This window comes from Arvicanthis niloticus, chromosome 19 (genome assembly GCF_011762505.2).
Source record: "Arvicanthis niloticus isolate mArvNil1 chromosome 19, mArvNil1.pat.X, whole genome shotgun sequence".
NCBI classification, from domain to species: Eukaryota; Metazoa; Chordata; class Mammalia; order Rodentia; family Muridae; genus Arvicanthis; species Arvicanthis niloticus.
This window is the reverse complement of record NC_047676.1, coordinates 8881189-8899829: the sequence shown is the minus strand read 5'-3', so window position 1 is coordinate 8899829 and position 18641 is coordinate 8881189. Positions and strand designations below refer to the sequence as shown.

General features: G+C 43.2%; 1 non-coding gene across 1 annotated transcript; it reads right to left on the bottom strand.

Annotated features, from left to right (window-relative positions):
• Positions 1 to 13200: 13200 nt before the first annotated feature.
• On the bottom strand, positions 13201 to 13336 carry LOC117724084 (small nucleolar RNA SNORA17). Its single transcript, XR_004608772.1, has one exon. It is a non-coding gene; the product is annotated as a small nucleolar RNA SNORA17 (small nucleolar RNA).
• Positions 13337 to 18641: the final 5305 nt, after the last annotated feature.

Sequence of the window (18641 nt, the reverse complement as noted above, 5' to 3'; positions counted from 1 at the left end):
AGCATTATTACCAACATAAAATACAAACATGACCAAAAGGGGAATGTAGACCAGCCATGATCCTATAGTCCAGCGCATAGAAAATGTAGAGACAGAAGGACAGAGGATATGAAGCCAGCCCTGGTGACACAGAGAGACACTGTGCAGAGAAAGGGAACGGGAGACAAAACTCAGGAGTGGAGAAGAACTTCAGCTGTATGAGATAGAGCTAGTAGGATCCGTGAGAAAAAGAGCATTCCTGAAGACTGTGGCAATCCATATATGGAAAGAGAGAAGGAAAGGGAAGGAGAGAGAGAGAGACAGACAGACAGAGACAGAGAGAGAAGGGAGGGAGAGAGAGATTTATACAATGCTATTTCAACTCCACAGACAATATTAATTAATATTAATAAAATTAATATTAATCTGAGCACTTGAAATTCGCTTTGCTTTTCTTCTTAGAGTGTTTTCCCCATACATTTCCTGGAGAATTCAGCAGCTGCGCTGGCTCCTCTCTCTAAGAGGCACACTTTCTCAGAGATTCAGATTCCAGACACTGAGTTAGCAATGTAAGTGAGTTTAAAATACATAACAAGCAAATAATAATAACATATAATATATTAATTTATTTATTATTTGCGATTTTAAAAGTTATTAATATAAATAAGATTTTCCTTTATGATTGCATATCCAGAGAATTCAAATGCATCAGAGAAAAGATTCACCAAAACAAGGGGAGGGAGCATGGGAGAGGGGGGTTCTGGAGGGGAAACTGGGAAAGGGATAACATTCGAAATGTAAATACATAAAATATCTAATAAAAAAAAGAATTTAGTGAGACCGAAATATTTAAAATTAACAAATAAAAATAGTCATTGTATACTAAAAATGAAAAATAATAAAAATATATAACAGAACACCATATTTGTGTCATTTTGTTTCATATATATTTTTTTGTTTTTGTTTTTGTTTTTCTTTAAATAAGATCTTACTGTGTAACCCAGGCCCTCAACTGCTTGATCCTCCTGCCTCAGCCTCCCTTGTGCTGGAACTACAGATACGTGCCTACACTGTTAGCACTGAAGACCACACTTAATGCAAGGAAAAGCAATACACAAAGGATCTAACGGGAACTAGGAAAACAAGCCTGTGAGAAGCCAAGCAGTAAACATCCTGAAAACCACAAAAGTCCACTCAAGCAAATGCAAAGATGCCCGTATTCTTCCATAGGAATACTGCATAAATAAAAAGTCATCCTCAGTTAATATGTAAGTCTAATGTGATTCATATCTTAAGTAACCAGGGATCTTATATGCACTGGTGCAGTCAGTTTGACCTCATCAATAATACACTCAAGTCCCAATAACATGTTGGTGCCATATTATGGAAGAGGACCCCAGATCTGAGTTCTCCATTCTTCCATGTCTCATCACCCTGCCTGTCTACTGAGGGAATCTGAATCTCTGCCTGCTTGAATATTGTCTTGTAAGTCTGTCTGTCCTTGTCTGTGTCTGTATCTGTCCCTGGGTGTCTGTCCTTAACAAAGGGGTTTTCCTCTCTCATTTGTTGAGCAGCAGAGAAAGTATCACACGGGGAAGGAGGGGGTAGATATTTTACAAAAATCTTAACAGAGTTTTACAAGAACTGATGTCTCTGACCCCAAATGACCCAGATATCTCTCCCTCTCCCCCCCATACACACACACACACACACACACACACATGTGCACACACATTCTCTCTTATCTATCAAGCAATGAGTGATGCTTTCTGTATTTATGATGAATATTCATTTTATAAGGCCAGCAAATGATTATCATAACACACATACATACACACATACTCTTGGATCCGGGGGATGGAAGAGCACATAACTTATGATTACAACTATGCAGTAGCTTAGGATGCAAAAGTTGGTTATGTGTGAGATCCAAGGCAAGTAAGGTTGATTGTATCATTGTTCCCTTAAAGGCAGATTAAACAAACAGGCAGAGTGCACAGTAGACTAGCAGTCTTAAGTCTTAAGTGACCGCAAAGTGCGTTGTTAACTCTGGCTGTGAAGTCCCAAGAAAATTCCAGTCCCTTAGAATGTAGATGTTTTCGGGAAAAAATGCACCACCACAGGCCCGGGAGCCTGATTATACAGTTCATCTGAAATGACCAACAAGCCTAGCATCAAGAACAAAGAGCACTAGGAAGAGCTGAGGGCAGCCAGACAGCTCAGGTCCTAAAGCACAGTACGAAGCTTCTGTCAGACAGACAAACAGACAGACAGACAGACAGACTCAACATAAAAGAGACAATCCTGAGACAGATTCACATAACTGAAAACCTATCACACAATAAAAAAAATGACGCATCACTGAGCCGGCAGAGACTACCTTTCTCACAGGTGACATTATGTGGGGCAGATCGGGAGACTGAATCTTTACTTCTGCTGTACATCAGGACAAATGTCCAATGGTAAGTATTTAAATGTAAACAAAAATACATAGTAAAATAAAAAAAAGCAGATAGATTTCTCTTTAACTTGAGAATAAAGACTATTTCCCTGATTACTAACTGGAATCTAGAGGAAATAAAGAACATATCTGCAGGGGGAGGAAGAGCCCGCTTTCTCTTGAGCATGAGAGTATTGATTCTGTAAGCCCATCATGCTCCAGTGAAGGCCACACCCCCAAGAGTACACGTGCACCACAAATTGGACTTTATAGGTGAAAAGGCTACAGAGTTGGGAGAGTAAGGACCGCTAGGAGATCTGGGGGCGGGGAGAGCTAGGGTAGAGTGCACACGAGCAAAGCACATTGTATAAAATCTTTTAAAAAAACTAATTAAAAATCATGGAAAATTAATTTAATTATCTTTAAAAGCCTTTTTTGTTTCACACATATTTGATGGTTATTTTATGAACATATTCCCCCCAACATTGCTTTTTCTTTATGATTAAATAGAAAAGATGTGAATAAAGTAAAAATGACAGTTAATACGCTAAGAAAAATGCAAAGACCAATGAACTTAATTTGCAAGGAAGTTCTAATAGAGAAAGTAAATACCAATGCCAGTAGTCAACAGCAGAAATACCAGCAGAACATTTGTGGAGAAATGAAGGCAGCTGACTCACTGACAGACAAGATGCTCTGCTTTGCTTATAATAAGACAAGTGCCAATTAAAGTTGTCCCAAGATTCCATCGGATTGAAATGCTTCAGATGTTAAACGCATATGCTTATAACAACGCGGACAGGTGAGGGAAGACAAGTTTCCCAGATCAGTCACCTCTGCGGATGCTTGAGAGCAGGTCTGTTATGGTAAACGTTGGCAAGTGGAGAGAAAAACTCACCCATCACCCGGGCTTTCTTAAAGTTGGGTGCAAAGATGTAATAAAGGAAACCTTCTCTAGTTGATGAATAAAGACAAATTCATTTAAACATGAAACCCAAATTGGCAAGGTAAGTACCTTTATCCCTCTTTCAGGCTCTAACACAATGGGCTACTGGCAAGAATCTGAAACTAGGAATTCCAAAGGCTATTATTCATTGCAGCAGCTTTGGTTTGATGCACAAAGCATATAACAACCCAATTGTGTATCAATTGGATTCTCAGTAAGTTATCCAGGAATCATAGCACCGCGTGGTGCTATGCTAAGGTACTATGCAGCAATGCAGAATGATGTGTATATTTGCATTATGAGATGACTTCTGTGATCAAGTACGAAGAGGAAAGATAGAGAGATTAGGGGCAGAGTGGGCTAAGGAAGAGGGGGGCATGCGGAGGGATATATGGAGAATTCACTTAAATCCTTTTAAACACAAAAATACACACTTGTAATGAGTTGCCTATAGACAAAAATAGGTGGCAGAATAGAAGGGATAGAAAAAGAAGCCACTGTGTGTGGAGGTGGTTCAGTCAGTACACTGCTTGCTGCACAGTTGGGGTGGGGGTGGGGAAGCTTGCCACAGCAGGGCTCACTTGTAACACTGGACAGGCAAAGTCAGGAGGGTTCTTGGGGCTGCAGGGTCAACCTGACTGGTATTATCTCCAAACTTCAGGTTGGGTGAGAGACCCTGTCTAAAAAAAATCAAGTGGAGAATGATGGACAAAGGAAGCCAATGTTAACCTCTGTCCTCCACACGCATGTGCACACTCGTGACCATCTACCCAACCATAGATACCCAAAGAAATAGAAGGTAGACGTACTTAAATCTTATTTTGTAGATTTAACTTTAGGATATAACCTAAAAGAAAATTAACTTACCAAAAATAAACCTTAGAAATCAAAAGCTGAGCAAACCAAGGAGAATTCGGTAGCATCCGGTCAACAGTGGAGCCACACAGGGGGACACTCCAAGGCTGCTGGAATTCCCATCTGCTTATCTCTAGCAACAAAGTCACAGGGGGAAAATAACTAACAGACCTTAAGCTGTTTTCAGCTGTTAATTGCTCCTCAAGTGTGGCTGTTCTGAAGACTGTGTGTGCACACTCTATGCTGTAAACTCATCCCTTCACATTTATCTCTAGTTGGGTTTTCCATTACAGTGAGGCCACATCCACCCAGGGCAGCCTCCTTCTACAACACACACACACACACACACACACACACACACACACACATACACACAATGTTGAAATGAGTTTGCTATAGTCAGGGGCAAATGGTCATTCTCCCTCTACCCCAACAAGTCTTAGTGTGTTGGAATTCCAAACCCCAGAATTTCAAACTATGACTTTATCTAAAGACACTGTAGAAAATTATATTAAAGCTTTGTTTTAAAGAGATGTATGAACACAAATGGGTTTCTTGTTATTTGAACTTGGGTCACATCTTCAAGATATCTCTCTCTCTCTCTCTCTCTCTCTCTCTCTCTCGCTCGCTCGCTCGCTCTGTGTGTATGTGTGTGTGTGTGTGTTTGTATGTGTGTGTGTGTGATACATGCAAATATTTCAAAATCTAAAATAATATCCAACATCTTGGTCCCAAGCACTTCAGATATACTTTGTGCTGACAGTCATGGCGAAAAAACACAGCAAAAATGCCCTACTGTTCGCTTTTCTGACTCATGTTCCTTCTGTCCTAGAGGGAAGTTACCCCACCCCAGCATCACTGCCAGAGACAAATGACCAGCACGGATGGGTTGTATGGTCTGACTCATTCTGCAGAACTAACTACTCTGGGACCTGGCATTAGCTGATCTGACAGCTTTGTGTACTTTTCCATGCCTGACCCATCTTCCCTTCTCCTGAGGGCTCTGCCTTTAAAGATGCCCTGCACAGGCTCCCTGTTAAGTCAGGCCTTTTAGTACTGACAGCTGCTTCCCTGCCTGGAGGAGTCTACCTAGTCCTGCTGTTACCCAACACCTATCTCCAAGACTCCAGCTTGACATCCTCAATGACAACCGACCTACTTCCCTCAGCGGCCCTTACTTTTATGGGAGTCAAAAGGAAGACAAAGAGGGGTGGGTCTTAAAGCCTTACTGGTTTAACATTCACTGGTGAAGGGAGCTGGGGAGAGCTCTCAGATGATAAAGCTCTTGCTTTGCCAGTATAAAGACACACAGTTCTACCCTGGATCTCAAATAAAAGCTGGGCGTGGCAGTAAGTACTCGTGATGCTCCCAAAGCTGGCTCCTACGGATCTCTAGGGCTTGCTGCTCACTGGTCTAGACTACAAGGCAAACTCCAGGCCCATGAAACACTCCCTGCCCAGATACAACAAAAGAAAAACAAAGGCAGATGTTACCTCAGGAATCACTAGCAAGACTCTCTTTTGGCTTCCACATATATAGCATACACATGTACACACATGGTGAGATGTATGTAAAATAAGGGGCTTCCTAAGACAGAAAACCCATCCATCTCCCTACCAGATTCCCCAAACTCACACAGCATTTCTTCATGAAGAAATGAGACAGAGGCTGCTATCCTGATTTTGAAGGAGTCTGGGAGAGTGTGTGAGCATTTGTGCTGGTTTTCCTCATGCTTTGGTTTACTTTTCACCCCAGTGAAGCAGTCCAGCAAACAAACAGAAAGGCCATTCCACAACGGCTTGGCCTTTGATCGGGTATAGCAGGTCTGGGCGGTGTGTGAATCAATACAGTGAACTGTTGTTTTCCAGGCTCGTCTTAGCCCTCAGAGTACTGCTCCTTGCCCAGTCCTGGTGCTCAACCTCCAGGACACCTCAGAAGCAAGTCTTAGAGGAAAATCACTTCAGAACTACTCCAGCCAGCCAGCTTTCCAAGTGAGGGTTCTGTTGAGCTGTCTCTGGGCATCAAGTGTTTTCCTTCCAGATTTCATCTGAAATCCCATATAGATACAGTTGTAGATACAGTTAGATGTGCTGCATTCAGGGAGGATATGACTCCCTTCTTCTACCCAGAGCTGCTCCCTCTCAGGCTCTCACTTTCCCCTTGGTTGTCCTAAACTTGCTATCACTTTAATTAATACTTGCTACTTCTGTCTTCATTTCTGGCCTGGTTTTTGAACCTGTATTCCAGTCATGCCTGTCGCTTTCTCCACCAGCATTTGTGAAAATACACTACTTGTCCCACCATTTTACACAGACCAGCAAATAGATGGAGGGGAGACCTGATCTTGGGAATGGCAAAAGAGGAAGGCAACGGGGTGTATTCAAAAGATGTGTGGGATCTCCATCATCAGATTGGAGAGCATCGTGGAATTTTACTGAAGGAGGCAGGGAAGGCAGAAGGGTGATGTCACTCACTGTGGTTCTAAGAAAATGGCACCCAGTGAGTCTGAAGGATTGATGTGTTTCAATAGATACAGGAAAGCTGGGAAATGAAAGCTGTTTCCTATGAAGAGAATACATCTCCAAAAAATGCAGAGCCAAGTCCACTAATCAGAAACCAGCCAGCAGGATCATAAGCAGGATACAGAGAGGACAGAAAGAACAGGTTAGTGTCAGAACAGCAGGGCCCTTAGAGTTCAATGCAGGGAGCATTCTGCCTCACTGTAAAGAACTTGGAAGCTGTTAAATTCCCTTGGACATAGGAATACTGTGTGAGCCTGCTCAGCTGCCCTAACAAAAGGGCACAGGCTGGGAGACTCACACCACAGATAATTGCTTTTCACCATCCTGCAAATGGGAAAGGCTTGAATATGAAGGTGTCAGTATATCTGGTTTCTTCTGGAGTCTCTTATCCATCTTGTCTGGGTGACCATTTCTCTACTGTTTTTACGCTTGGTCAGCCTAAGTATGCCTGTGCTCTAATCTCTTCTATACAGATCCTGATGGAACTGGACTCAAGAGAACCTGAGACCTCAGCAGCCTTCACCCTGTCTTTAGATAGAGTCATGATTTGAGGTTCTGGATTAGAACTTCAAGACGTTTCCCATACTGTGGTGATATTTGCTAAACCAACTCTGGTCTTAACCAGACTCAGGACATCTCTGTAAGGGATAACCAATGACCTCTGGTCTGCCTCCTCGGTTCATTTCTCCTTGTTTTCTTTGCCCAGATTGGGGGTAAATTTTAGAGGATTCCTGTGTAGAACCCCAAGATTTGGTACTCTTCCCAGGAGAATATGTTATGTGTCCATGAAGCACCTCTTGGAAGTGCCAGACACAGCATACAATGACCTATATCTGCATCGATAGGGCAGGAAGGGAGGGTCTGTGAACTGTAGGCTGTTGACTTTCTTACAAAGCTCCTTTGGGTTTGTTTTGGCTGCAGTTATTGTCCTCCGGAGAAACAAGAAACAAGCCCAAATCCCTGAGTCACTCTGACTCACTCTTTTCGGGGCCTAGAGTCAACTTTGCTGTTACTAAGACTGAATTTTTTACCCAGAGGCCTTCCAGAATCTACCAACATTTGAGCAGCACGCATGCATGACCTGTGCATGCTGCTCTTGCATATATGGGTCACTGCTTCCTGTGAGAATATGTGTGGTTTCCCCTCAATAATAGACCCTTGCTTTTCTAATCTGAGGAGCACTGAATGGAGAATAGTCCTTTTTGCTGCAAGTAATAAACCCTGGTCCATGCCCACTCCCCTGGCTGTGCTGTCAGCTGTGCCCTTGGATACTGAAGAACTTGAACAAGCCAGTACACTTTCCTGAGAAACTTGCATCTGCTCTACATGACTGTGTTGACTCTACATGACTGTATCCAGGAAGATAGTATAGAAAGGAAAAACTGAAGTGTTGAGAGAAAACAAAAACTCCCACATCCTGGAATCTAGTTTGAGTTTCCTCCTGGCTGCTGAGTCAAGAAACTCCACACACCTGATAAACTCCAAACAGCCTGCACAGAAGGCGCTTATCTACCTAGACATCTCAAACAAGCATGTGTCAAATCAGCAAACTTCTTTGGATGTGAGATGCTCATAAAAGGTCCCCATTTTAGTGACACGGTCCCTCAGAATGGCTCTACTAACAATAATAAGCTTTAAGGGAATTAGACTTAGTAAAAGGTACCTGATTGATTACGGGTGTATGCATGCTCACATGAAAGAGAAGATCTCTCACACAAATTCACACACACATTTCTTCTCTCTTTCCTTGATGTCTTGACGTATGACCGTCTACTCTGATACACATTCCTGCTACGATGTGACACATACACCAGACTCCTTAAGCCCTTTGGACCTCAGACCTTGGTTTTAGCCTCAAGGAAGATGAGCCAAAATAAATCTCTCTTTACTTCATTAAAAACAAACCAACAAACCACCTGTGTCTACTAATGGCCAGAACGTTTTCGGCTTTGTGTTTAATTTAATTGTGTTAGTAAATCCATCTTTCAATTTTATTTTCAAAGGGAAATTCTTTAAGAGGGGAGAAATAAGGCTGGAGTTGGGGAGACAGCCCAGTCAGTAGAATGACTTGATTTTTCTCAGCAGAGCCACAGAAAGACATTGGGTGTGGTTGTGCTCGCTTGCACTCCTAGCACTGGGCGGGGCAGAGATAAGTGATTGCTGGGGCCTCAGACCAATCAGCCTAGCCGACCTGTTGATCGATTGGCCAGTGAGAGATCTTACCTTTAAAAATAAGTTAAAGACATCTGAGGAAGAATGCACAACATTGACCTCTGGCTTCCACATGCACAGACACACACATGCATTAGTATATACATGAATGTATGCCCACCTAAAAAAGAGAGAAGATAAATAAGCAAACAGCTCATATTTTTCTTTTAGTTCATTTCAAAACTTTACTATTCTTTCACCTTGTTGTAAATTACATTCTTGGAGGGAAAATGTAATTTAAAACACACACACAGTGGAATATGACAGTTTCATGTTCTCTCTGTATTATTCTTGCTCTCCACATGTGTTTGTGTGCAGTCCTGTGTGTGTATGTGTGTGTGTGTGTGTGTGTGTGTGTCCCCTAAAGGGCACTACTTAAATCCAGAATGTGCGCTATCCCTTATGTCTACATTAATAAACTCACTAACTTGGTGCCGCTCTGATATCTCCTGAAGTTATTTTCAACATAGCAAGATCTGGCTTTGCCTGAGCAGTGGTCCTAAGGGATGCTGGGAAGAACTCTTTGGGATGCTGGTGGCACTGCTAAGCTGCATCTCACTGCTTTAACTGACATCAGGGCTCCTCCCCAGGTCTGCATTACCCAGGAGCCTGTGTTCTAAACCTGAGACAGAGTGCCAGCTTGTCAGCTTCCTCCAGTTCTCTGTGTCTGCCAGCCTGCTTTTGCAATTCGAGCCAGAATGGTTTTTTTTTTTTTTTCATTGAAAAGCAGGAGCCGTCCTAGACATTGTGTCACACCGCCAAGCCAGAGTTTATAAAGCATTTTCACACATGCCATTGAACTTCATCCTCAAAGTGATGAATATGTGAAGCACACACTGTTCTTACTTTACAGAAGAAATACATTTTTAGAGGATTGCTGGTTGGACAAAGGTCAAAGGGCAAAGATCTGGAACAAGTCAAGACCAAATCCAGAATTATCCACTTCCTGTTCAGTTCTACTCTATAGCATACTTTCCTTCCGACTCAACATTTTGAAGATTTCCCAGGATGTCTGTGAGGAAGAGATTGATGCTTGTGCCTGCTTAAAAGAGAGAGAAAGGGATCAGGTTGGGACCAATTGTAGCCTAGTACTTTGGATTGGCATATGCATTTAATACAGTTCCAAGAATCTGGTGCATTCTATTAAGGATTCCTTTGGGCTTGTTTCTTCTCTAGCTCTCTATGGGAAAGGGAGCAGAAAACAAGCCTGGGTGGTATTCGTGAAACCAACAAACGCCTGTGCTCAGCAGACAGCAAGCTCTGAAGGAACCCAAGAGGAGAGTCATGGGGGTGGGGTCACGGGGAGAGGTGAAACGAAGATTTATTAGGAAGAAGGGGAGTCACCCCATGGTGAAACTAAGATTTATTTAGTGCACTGACTAAACAACAGAAAACGTTAACTATATTTACAAAATGCTCACTGTTCTTCAGGAGTACCAATTAGTCATTCGTAATTAACCAGATGCCTCCAAACTCTGTGTTTGTAAGCCAGACTCATCGGTTCTGACGTTGCTGGTTGATTCTGCTTACCTGGAGGTTTTAATTTGATTGGCCTTTGTGCCTGCAGCAGGCAGGTGACTAGGGAGAGACTGGTTTGAAGCTAACTTCAGCTGGGGCATGTTGGCTCTACCAGACATTGTCTTCTATCATCTAACAGGCTGGCTTGGTGTTGTCATGGCAAATCCAAGGAGAATGAGCGTGTGTGGATTGTTTCTCAGAACTCTGTAGGCCTAGGCTTAGGTCTCTACACCACCATATTTGTTGCCTTATTGGACCCAATACAAGTCATAAGCTGGGAGATAGATATAGATATAGATATAGATATAGATATAGATATAGATATAGATATAGATATAGATATAGATATAGATAGATAGATAGATAGATAGATAGATAGATAGATAGACCTTCCAAGAAATGGAAGCCACCTCCTGATAGGAAGAACTTCAGAACCCCCATAACAAGGGGCTGGAGAAGAAGAGATGGAAATGGGGTATCGACGGGCGTGTGCTGAATTTGAGGGCCAGTGGAGCACTCTGTAAGATTGGCATAGTCTTTCTTACTCTGTACAAAATAATCATGGTAACTTGTGTGTGAATACTTTTGTGACCTGCTAATGCCCACCTAGAAAAACCTCCTGAAAAACACCAGTGAACATGTTCATGATGGTTAAGAGGCCATTGACAGGAGACAGCTGGAGAAACGGCTCTGTATTTAAGAAGACTTGCTGTCTTACAGAGGACCCAATGCTGTTCCCAGCACCCACATTAGATGGTTCACGATTGCCTGTAACTCCAGTTTCAGGGCATCAGTGGTCTCCATGGGCACCAGACATACTCTCAGCACCCATGCATGCACACGGGCAAAAACACCAATACACATTTTTAAAAATTAAAACTTAATCAGTTTTGTGTAAGAGAATACAATGGCCTTATACCCGAAAATAAAGGAACAGACCAAGGAAGTTATTGTAAGTCGGGGTCATGACGGGACTTCAGCCAGCTGCCCTTAACCAGAGATAGTGCATGTGAACTATGTGATTGGTGGTGCATGATGGTGCATGTGTACATGGTGGTACATGGTGTGGCATGGTGGTACATGGTGATACATGGTAGTACATGGCAGTGCATGGTGGTGTGTGGTGAAACATGGTGGTGTGTGAGAAGCGGCTCCGCTCTCGCCATTACAAGGTGGCGCTTGGCATAGGCATTGCTTGAGAGAAAAGACAACTCCATATATGGAGTTGTATGCGCTGAGATAGTTGTGTGGTTACCCGATCACCCCACCTCACATCATTGAGAATGGCCAATCACTAGTGACTTCGTGGCAGTGACCCATGGTAGTAGTACATGGTGATGCATGGTGGTGTATGGTGGTGCATGGTGACTCATGGTAGTAGTACATGGTGGTGCATGGTGGTGCATGGTGGTGCATGGTGGTGCATGGTGGTGCATGGTGGTGCCGAATACTGAGTGTAAAGGACTAAAACACATTGCCATGTTTGTGGTCACAGCACAGAAAAGAATTTCTTAGTCTTAGAATAAGAAATATTCTAAGATTTGTTGCCGAGGAGTTTCCTTTAGCAGAACCTTTCCTTTCTGAGAACCGGTTTATCTGAGATGTGTCGGGAACACCTCTTCTACAAAAGTTAAAAAAGAATCGTTTTATATTTTGTGCCACACAAAAGAGATGGTTGCTATTTCCAGCCAAGCCCCTCAGAGCTTTAGAATAGTTTAAAGCTTTACAACCTTCTATTCAAGACCAAAAAATATGATCAGAAAAAAATAAAATTTCTGAAACAGGTTTCTCTTAATATACATATCTTTAGTATATAATTACGACCAGCCCATGGTTTTATGGAGTGCTACATATCAGACGACCCAGGAACAGCAGTAGGTAGAAAATTGGTCATCTCCCCGTGAAGCCAGCCCCATCTGTGTCTTGTTTCCTGTAATAGTTTTCTGAGTGACCAAATAAGAAATACCATTGTACCAACTGTCAATCAATGGGAGGTGTAGACTTAGCAGGAAAAACTAGGGAAACGCTTCTTAACTATGAAATTCATAAACATGGGTCGTTCAAGCGTATTTGCTTTTAGTAGATAGAAAAAAAGTCATTGCATGCCCAGACAAACAAGGGATTGCAGCTAAGAGAAGAAATGTAACCCCATGACCTGGTCTGACCTCTAAGAAGATCCTGCTTGGGAAAAAAAATGCTTCTTGTTTAATGGAGGCAGACATGCTACTGGTGTGTCTTTCCTGAGTTATTTGGTTGTGTTGTTGTTGTTGTTGTTGTTGTTGCTGCTGCTGCTGCTGCTGCTGTTTACTTTTTATTGGTTCTTTGTGAATTTCACATCATGCAGCTCAATCCCACTCATCTCTTCCTCCCCTTGGACCCGCCCTCCACCTTTGCAATGGTCCACAGAATAAAAATAAAAAAATAAAATAAGATCTCATTGTGGAAGCTGTAGTGTGTTCCACACTGCAACCCTTTTGTCCACACTTCTGGGCTTGTGAATGTGTTCTTACAATGACATTGTTGGTCTGGTCTGGCTTCTGCTACTCTATCAATACTGGAACCTCCCTGGGACTCCTCTCCTGAGGCCACCACCACACACACACACACACACAAACACACCTGTCCCAGACAGGGTTTTTCTAGTCTCCAACTTGCTGCCCATCCTGGGCACCGACCTGGGCCTGCCTGGCACCAGACTGGTGGTGGTTTCAGGCTCATTTCTTTCAGGGAATGTTAGGGCACTAATCGTGCAGATGTCTAAATGTCAGAACACTGAGTATAGACAGAGCCTCTCTCTCTCCTCTCTGCCACCTACTGACGTGCATGTGACACGGCAGCCACACCCGCAAAGCCTCTCAGAGCAGAGTTATTTGCTCTTTAGCACACTACTTGAGCACCTGATTTGTACAAGACATTTCCTCAGAAATTCAAAACACCCTCTTTCTCACGTCGGAACATCCTATGAGCTTAAGCTGTGTGGAGCGCAGAACTTGACCTCAGCAGTCAACGGCGTTTACCTCCTCCCTTCAGCTGTCCCCTCACTGACACCGCAGTGTCTACGGCTCCAGGATACATTCGGTACATTTTTCTGCCTCTATTCAGACATGTTCCGTGCCTCTTCCTGCAGCTCATTTCAGTGGCCAATAGTCACATTTTGTTCCCTGCCGAGGAGAATTCATGCACACAGTATCCACAGAAGAACTATCTGTTTTCCAAATAGGAAAAGGATATAGAATAAACTTGATTTGCCCTAGCCGAGTCCAAGGTCCTTGGGAAAAAAAAAATATCTCTTGAGTATGTTGAGTTGCAACAAAGCTCTCTACTGAAAGAAAATAAGAGACACTTTATTCTGAAGATCAAATGTGACTGACTACACCCCAGGAGCACCAATTTAGGTAATCCCAAATACAATGTTCCCACATGAAAGGAGAGCGAGCTCTCTCTCTCTCTCTCTCTCTCTCTCTCTCTCTCTCTCTCTCTCTCTCCCCATCCTTCCTTCCCTATCTACCTTCCCAGACTTACTTTCCCCTAAGATAGAGCAAGGAGTTGATTTAGCAGATGAACACCTCCTTGGGTATTTATCTGTTGAGCAAACATGAGAGGATTGTCTCCTTTGCTCTGAGAAATCAGATCTTGAACGGTGATAATGCCCCGTCAACACAGAAGGCTTCACAATGACAAGGTCTACACCAACATCCTCATCCTTGCCTGGAAGACAGGATTTTCTGAATACATTTGAGTTATAATGCTGGTTAAAGAGAGATTCCCATTAGAGGTGATAAAAAGTAGCACAGATAGGAAACTTTCTTCTGACCCTTGAGAGGCATCATAAATTTAACGGAGAGCTTAGGGATTTGGTTTCCAGTTGAGTGGTGGCCGCTTTCTGGCTATGGGACCGGTTACTTCCCCTCTCTGAGGCTTCTTCTCAAGAGTCAGTGGGAATTTAAGTAACCTTCCTCAGTGGGTCCCTGTAAGGTTTAAAGTGAGTATTACCTGTGAAGACTATGGAGGCCAGCTTTTTGTCCAACACATCATCTAGGGTTTGAAACATGGAGCTCTAATAGCCATAGGTACTGGAAGGATGTTACCTTCTAAAATCCAGCTCTCTGGGCTAGATGTGAAGCTGTCTTGACTTCAGGATACTTGTAGAGTTTGCTTACTTCCATGGTGTAAATACTCCCTCATGGACAGTTTCAAGATACCAGTGTGAGGTCACTGAAAACAGTTAGGAAAGACTCTAGCAAGCTTCTCTTGTGAACAGTACCAGCACAAGCAGGTACCCAGAAGCAACATGGCACAGGTTCAAAGATGGATGTCCCAAACCAACAGGAAACAGGGATGCTACAGCATCTCGTTTGCCAGCTGCTGCTTCCTTATTCTGTTGTCCCTGTTTATCCAGTAAACCAAGACTGTAGGGGATTCTTTAGGAGGGAGGCTTCCCTCTGACTCCTGGCACAGTGTACAGCTAACAGATATAGCAAAATTTCCTTACAGAAATTGGCAAAATGACAAATAGTATTGCATACAGTCTGGGAGACAGCCATCCTCGGGAGGTTTGTTTGCCTTGTTCTGGTTTTGTTTATTGTAACTTTGAACGTTTAAAATCATACCAAGTTTAAAAGGGGTGGGAAGGAAATTATATTAGAAATGCAGCTTCTTCTAGAAGACACCAGGATGGAGAGGCTCTCCACAGCATGGGGGAGGCAGTTCTGCAGATTGATGGTCACCTGAGCCCCTGGGAATGGGCAACTATGTGGACAAAAGCAATACCCCCTGCCTAAAAAATTGACGAAGACCTGCAAGTAGCAGCCTTGCACTGTTATTTTGCAAAATGCTCACGAAACAACTTCTCTTCATGCCTCTGCTTCCACAGGATTGTTAGAAGCTCAGGCTATTAGGTTTTCTGGATGCAAACCTGAGATGCTCACAACATGGGGGGGGGGGGGGGGAAGCTCCGTTACAGTCCATTTGAAAAGCTGCACACTGGAATAGAGGAATAGAAAACACACTGTATTTATCCAAAGGCAATGGAGCCTCAAACAATAAGTTAAGATTGTATTCTTGAGGGAGACAAAATCCTCAATTCTAATATGGACTACACAACCAGTTATCTCTCTATATCATCAACAAAGTTCCCAGCCAAATGAACTGAATATACAGGGAGATCCTTTACAGAAAACCAGTCAGGTCACAGACAAAGGAAAAGATTAAAAAGCAGAGTGTCTCACCCTGCACTGACCTCCAAGCAGAAGGTGAGAGCCCAGAGAAGAGTGTGTTGAGACAAAACAAAGCTCTTGGCTAAAAGAAAAGAAGAGGCGCTTTATTCTAGTGCTGAAATGAGTCTATGCCCCAGGAAGCTCAATTTAGGTAAATCCCAGATGTCCCCACGTGGAAGGTATTCCGTGAAGTTTTCACGGTAAGAAAACAAAGAAAGTTGTAAATCAAGGCATGTGTTTAAATTGATGGTGCTGTGTTTTATAAAAAAAAAAAAAAAAAAAAAAAAAAAAAAAAAAAAAAAAAAAAAAAAAAGAAAGAAAGAAAGAAAAAGAAAGAAAAAAAAAAAAGAAAAGAAAAGAAGCCAGGGATGTGTTTGGTGAAGGCGCAGTATAGTGTGGGGGAAGGGGTGCTTCTGGGGGCCCATGCTGAGACATCCCTTCCCCCTTAGGGACCAGCTACAGAATAGAATTTATTTAGGGCATGGGGAGGGGAGTTGGGGGTAGTAGAGTCAGAGAAAGGCAGAGAGAGAGAGAGAGAGAGAGAGAGAGAGAGAGAGAGAGAGAGAGAGAGAAAGGAGAGGAGGCTGGCCATGAGCACGTGGAGTAAAAGGGGGAAGGGAATGGAGAGAGAGGAGACAGAGGGAGAAGAGAGTAAGAGAGCAAGAGAGTGAGGAGGGGCAAGCACCCCCTTTTATAGTGAGTCAGGCATACCTGGCTGTTGCCAGGTAACTGTGGAGTGGAGCCTAGAAGAAATGCTAACAGATGACAACATTAGGGGACAGTTACACAAGATGGGGGATCTCAGCTAGCATTCTTAGCCCTTCCATTATTTGTTAAGTTAATACACTCTAAAAATGTTTATCTATTCATTAGGATGTTAGGCTTGACACAGGTGTGGGCAAGATATGGCGCTTAGGGTGGCAGGTAAGGAGGTAAGATAGCCCAAGAGAAATTGTAATCACTCTCCAAACTTACAAATGCGCCACAGTCATTGAAGCTTTAACTGACCTTGTAGACGCAGCTTCCTCTCAGGGGTTCTTGACAAACGGATGTAGCCGACTGTACCCCAGCCATTGGCTATTGGCTCTGTGAGCTCCTGAGCCTACATTTAGGAGGCCTTAACTTCTTTCTACCCTTGGATAAATAAACTCCACTTTATCCAAGAAAAGGACTCAAGGACCCCGGGCATGACCACCTTAAGTGATACCCAAGCCTCACTCAGATAATCCACACATGAACAGATAAAGGAGAATGAGAAGCCAGTTCCTTTGGCCTTGGTCAGTCCAAACTTCACATACCACCCCAGAAGGCTCCCTAATGAGGAAGCCAAGTCTTGGGAAAGTGGACTCCACTCGCACTTCCATAGCTGGGTAGGCCTGGCTACAAGATGAACTGTCTTTGCATCTGCTGATGCCATGTTATTGAAATATCCTTTCTCTAATTGTCTCTTTAACAGTAATGTCTCCTTTCCAATGCTCAAAGATACACACCCTCAGGTCCAAAGGAGACTCCAATTTCCTAAAGTCCAAAAGGCAGTCTGAACATCCAGAAATGGGCTCAACATGGACTGGGAGAATTTCTGGTAGTTAGATAAAAGCCAGCATTTCTCAGGAATTCATCAAACCTGTTCCCCTTTACCAAAGGAAGTCATTTTCATTACCACTGGCAGAAGGGACAAGTGGCTACCTGTGCTGCCTATCAGCACACCAAAGCCCACGCTCGCCTCCAGGCTCCCTCAGTATCACAAGTAAGTACCTGCTGCACATTTCAGAGTCCATGCTGGTGTCCTATGGCGTCCTAACTCTTCTCACCTCCTCCCTACCCTAAATTCCCTCCAGCTCATGGCTTTCTCCCTACCCTTATAACCCTACTATCTCTCTCTCTCTCTCTCTCTCTCTCTCTCTCTCTCTCTCTCTCTCTCTCTCTGTGTGTGTGTGTGTGTGTGTGTGTGTGTGTGTGTGTGTGTGTGTGTGTATCTCCCTCTCTCCCTTAGGGGCATCCTAGGACCTTGAGTGGACTTCCTTCCTTCCCTTGGCTTCAATTCAAGTTCCATCATTTCTCTTAAACTCATTAACTCGAAGTGCTACCATGGTGGGGTCTGTGAAGAAAAGGAAGGAGGAGGAAGGGTGGATAAAAGAGATTAGGTTTCACCAATGTAGACTATGCGCACAAGCAGAAACATCACACCGAAGTCCATCCATTTGTACAATTAACACGTGTTAAAAACTGAAGGAGCTGAAACGGACATGCTGAGGGGGTCATTTCAGAGATGTGTCCAGGATCATCTGTGGCTCAAGGGGGAACACTTGCAAGAAGCACAATATAAGATTGTAAAATACTAGATAAACTGGTGTCTTAATTACTTTTCTCTCTCTGTGATAAACACCATGAGCAAAGAAACTATGAGAAATAAGGATTTGTTTTATCTATCACTTAGGGAAATAAGGGCAATAACTCAAGGCAGGAGCCTGGAGGCACACACTGAAAGCCCGGTTATAAAGGAACGCAGATGACTGCCTTACTCCTTGTGACTTACTTCTCTTTCTAATACCACCAGGGACTAACACTCCGGGGTGACACAGCCCACAGTGAGCTCTGCTCTTCCATATTGATCATGAATTTAAAAAAAAAAAAAATCTGTCGCAATCTTGTCTTTAGGCTAGTCTCGTGGAAATTTTCTCATTTGAGGTTTCTTCTTTCTGAATAACTTCAGTCTGTGTCAGGTTGACATAAAGCACAGTTTTCAACAATGTTTAAATAAAAATAGCAACGAAAAAAGTAGTGTGTTAGAATTTCTACAACCATTTTGGCTCAGTAGAGTCTGAAAGACTCTGGATGGTTATGTTTGGTGCTAGCATTGTCCTTCTGAGCCTCAGAAAAACAAGAACCCTGCAGAGAGTCTCCTCTCCCACCCAGGATTGAAAGACTCCTATCCCACACAGAATAGCCTTTCT